A 4,971-nucleotide genomic window follows, 5' to 3' on the forward strand; every position below is an offset into this window, starting at 1 on the left:
CAGTTTGGTACTTTATTTCTGGGAGTGTACAGTCATTACATATATGTAATGAATTTATAACTGAACTCATTTAATTGTGGTGATGGTGCTCACTGGGGAGAAGTGAAAGTAAGAAATTGGTAAATAATAACATAAATTTCCCTTGAGTAAAGAACCTCAGTAAATCGTAATAATTAACCCCCAGGGTGTTGTATGGTGTGCAGTGTGTATGGCAGTTACACATACCCTTACTGTTTCCACTGAATAAAGAAAATGTCCTATTCCTCACATCAGAAAAATAATGCTATAATATGTTATTTTCCTAAAATAAAAAAGAGGTGATAATTGTAGTATACTAGTGTTTGCAGTGTAGTTGGGCTCATGTAAGAACAGCAAGGTTCACTACAGAGCTTGTAAACGCTCCAAGTAGTTTGTAGTAACAGCTGGGCCTGACATGGAGAGCAGGCACTAGGGCAACGAGACGGAAGGAGGGAGGGTTACAATGGACAAAAAAAAGAGCAAGAGAATGGAGTTAAAATGAATTACAGACAATATGATAAATGACATAAAGAATCATGCATGTTTCGGACTCTATTAGCATGTGTCGTAAAATGAAAATTGGAAATTTGCCAGATTTTGAACAGGCTTTTATACTGACTAGGCAGCAGTAATTTCTGGAGATTTTCATATGCATGGTAGGACTCATTATCTGAGAGAGTGACTCTGTTGAGCCCTTCGCACTTCCTCCTAGCCATTCCCCACCCTCTGTCCTTAATTAACACCAGATGTAGAAGTAAAATTAGCATATGTTTTGTACAGTTGTGTAAACATATAAAATATTTATTAATGTAAAAAAAAAACTCTGTATTTGAGTATTCACCTATGAACGAATCAAATATTTTCAGTTGCGTTTATTTGTCACAATATTATGCTTGGTAATAGAGGAGTATGTATAGAAATTAACATGTTATTATCATTTAATTATTGCCTGGAAAAGCTGTACTACTATGGTTCATTTGACATTAAAAGTTATTTCCATATGTTTGATGACAACACATGCATATTTTTATAAGCAGTAGCCTGACTCAAACGAATATGTGGAAATGTTTTATATAGGTTAAAGTTAATTATTTTATTGGATAGAGGAAAGCCTATATATATATATATATATATATATATATATATATATATATATATATATATATATATATATATATATAAAATATGAGATTAGGCTACAAACACGGTGTAGTGTATAGTAATTTAAGATGTTATGTAATATAATAGTTAAGAAAAATATACAGCTTTGGCACTATAAGCACTTGAAACCATATGTGGCTTACTTTTTATGGTTTTATACATTTATAATTGCTACTTCCCTGCATTTAGTGAATCGGCCAGATGTTCAACATGCATTGCACTGCACTCGTCGACTACCTGCAGTGAAGGTTGAGATCTGAGATGCATACGGTACTGATCAGACACAAAAGTAGGCCAGCCTACTCCGTGAGCCCCAAACCTCCACCATCCCCCATCCTTTCCCATCACTTCAAACACTGACTGGCTCTTGTCAGTCACAGGCATGTTTCAATCTTTTGTTTAAGATTAAGGATATATTACAAGTTACCTTTTTCGTTATCTACGCCAGATCTCTAGCTGGTTTTAGATCCATTTTCAGAGCTGTTACATATTTATGAACTTAAAAAAAATAAATAAAAGCTTTGCTTCACAGTATGCCTGCTGGTAGCCAGGGCTAGATTGATGGCTCTGGCCCACTGCCCATGTTCAGGGTCTATCTACGCAGAAGGTGGGAGAGAGGGGGTGAGGGAGAGGAATCTATCTGTTTTGCTCGCATGGCTGACAGTAAACTGACCCCCGCTGAGCTTGCTTGATCGGAGGCCAGTAAAAGGACATCGAAGCTGAGACATTCACCTTAACAACCCCCCACTGCCTCAGAAAGGGACCATTTATTACTCCTATCTGGCTGTCCCTGACATCACGTGCTGGATTTTTTTTCTGGTTACATTTTTTTTAAAACTCTACCTTTTAAATCATGCAATCAGGCAATAATACATAAACATTAATGAAGACAGCTGAAAAATAACACCAATGAAAGAGCACTCACTGCATTTGACTTGCTTTCAAGCATGAATTCATTAGCACAATCATGAACTCCCACGAACAGTAACAGCCCCATACTGATACCAACACACCTGCCGATATGGAATCCCAGTGTTGTGCGGTTTGCTTGAGCAGCTCTCTCTCTGTCACCCATGCATCGGGTACAGTGAAAGGGGCACATGCTTCCTGTTTACAAACCATAAGATCTTCTTCCCTGACACACAAACTTGGGGCTGTGTGAAAAAGCACCGATAAAACACCTGAAGCAATGCAGAGCTGATAATATAAACCTTAGAAACATAATTTCACAATTATGTGTCTATATTTCGGGTGAACTGAGAATATCTATAGCATCAGCACTGTGTGAAATATATTTGCATTGCATAACTTATGCTCTCTTAACAACTAACAATGTGACAATAGAGAAGTGCAGTATGTGACCAGGAAAAGCAGGAGGGAGAGAGATCAGTGAGTGTATGGAGGATGGGTTGTGAGAATACTGTGGGTGTTGTGGGAGTTCTTGCTCAACAATAAGAGAATCATGTTGGTTTGCTTGTGTGTGTGTGTGTGTGTGTGTGCGTGCGTGTGTGTGCACGTGTGTAACACAGGATGAAGGGGGGGATTATTGCTTTGTAAAAGTGATGAAATGATGTCTCTGTACAATGCAGCTGTTGCTGCCGTAGACATGCAGCAATGTCTGTCTAGCTGGTATTCCATTTCTTTTCTCTCCGTTTGTTTTCTTTACTTGAGCGCATTCACTGATAACATATGCACAGCTTCTACAATTACAGGCCAATCCCAAAATTTTTTTTTATAGTACTCTAACATTCTAACAGTCTACAGTTAAATTAATTGTTAAACTGACCATTCTACGAGACCCTTTAATCTTATTCATGTCTAAATTTAGGGCCCAAAATAACGTCTCAGGCTCATACCGAAGGAAATATGATCAGGATGCCTGTCCTAATATTTCTCTTTTTTGTCTTCTTTTCTTTTATCTATTTTCCTCTCTCCCCTCCCCCTCTTCTTTGCAGATTAGAATTCATTAGCAATCAAAGAGCCTCCAGAGAGCACTGGCTCTTAATTACCCACTCATTTGCATTTTTGCATATTAATGACTGCAGAGTTTTGGTGTGGCTTTTTTGCCGCAATGGTTTAAAGGCACCTCAGGCTGATTCTCTGGGGACTACGCGATGCCCGTAGGCCATGTTTCAGGCCTGTAGTCTCTAACAGCACAGTGTGGGTGGACTGCAGTTAGGTGCACTTACGACACAGGGGTTAAGGGCCAAGGTCCCTAATCAACATATGAAAGAAAGTTCTGTCTTCAGCGTCAGCAAGGAGTGTTTCTTTCTGTAGTATGACATGATTATGCTCCTTGTTGGTTAAGATCATTCCAAATTTTTATGTTTTATGATTATTTTATAAGATCATATTTTACCCATTTCAAATTGTAGCCTGTCATTGAAGATAATTAAGATACATTCTTCTTTGTTGAAAAAACCTATCCTGGTGTTCATTGTTAAAAAGGCAGCAGGAGTCCTTACAGCTTCTGTCATTGCATGAAATCTCTTTCATACTCTTTCTCACAGACACACAGACACACTTTAATACCATAAGGAGAGAATAAGGGGGCCAAGCACTTTTAAAGGTCCTCCATAGACAGTTTTGTAGTGAACTGCTAACTCAGTCTATTTGTAAAAACATTAATGAAACCCAATAGCTGCTCTGTTCTACTTAATTATTAATTTCCACTCAATTCCCTGGTTCTTTACAGCTCGTTTTATGAAACAAAAAAGAACAGTAGAGGTGAGACCTTGAAAATGACCTAAAATGTCATTATTCCCAAACTAAGGTAAAAAAATAGTGCAATAGAATACATTAGTTATGGAAAGCCTCACAATACACAACTGTATGTACAAAGCTACACCCTATTTACTGCATAGTATACTATTTGGGACATTTCGTAGCATTAATATCCACCCTGTGTCCAAGCCGCTGCTTCTAATTTCCTGCAAACCATGTCCTCTCTTTGAAAAATGATCTGGGATCATTTTTCCTGCTTGGGACACTCTCAGAAAAAGGATACTAAACTGTACTTTTTCTTGTCACTGGAGTGGTACCCTCAAGGGTGCATCTTTTGCACCTTTGGTATGTGCCTTTAACCTAGAAAGGTGGATGCACCGTACCTTTAAAGCAGTGGTGTCACTGGGTCACACTAAAAAAAAAATCAGTTTAGTAGATTAACAGCTCCTCTTAAATGTGTTAATTTATCTGCAAAGGTACATTCTCAATGCACATGCAGACTGAACGTAGTATACCTACAACCAATCCCCCACCCCATCCCCTTGAACTTTTCCATGTTTTGTAGTATTATGGCCTTAACTAAGATGAGATACAAAATGTACTTAGTTGGAAAATGGACCTGTCTGGGCTTATGTCGATTTTTTAGCTTGCTAAAGAGGAATTATATATCATTAACACATTTTGTCAGTAGCTGAGTTTATGGCCCTGAGATTATTGCTCTATTTTGCCTCCTAGTGGAATAACAGTCACTATCTCCTTTTTTAATCTTCCCATGCACTTACCTTCCTGACCATTTTAATTTAGAACACGGATACTAAATTCATTTGGTGGCCGGATCACACACTCTGTCTGGTATGTGTTGCACCCCTACTTTAAAACTTTATACCAAAAACTAATTATGGTCCATTTATGTCTCCCTAAAATATTTTTAAAGGTGCACTATATTCACGTTTCCAGGTGAAAGACATATATTAAAGGTACAAAAGATATTTGAGAGTACTTTTTTTTTTCTTTTTTTTTTTCTTTCAACTGAGAGTGTCCTTCATATGGATATTAACCTTGTGGGGT

Source organism: Pangasianodon hypophthalmus, chromosome 11 (genome assembly GCF_027358585.1).
Source record: "Pangasianodon hypophthalmus isolate fPanHyp1 chromosome 11, fPanHyp1.pri, whole genome shotgun sequence".
Lineage (NCBI taxonomy): Eukaryota > Metazoa > Chordata > Actinopteri > Siluriformes > Pangasiidae > Pangasianodon > Pangasianodon hypophthalmus.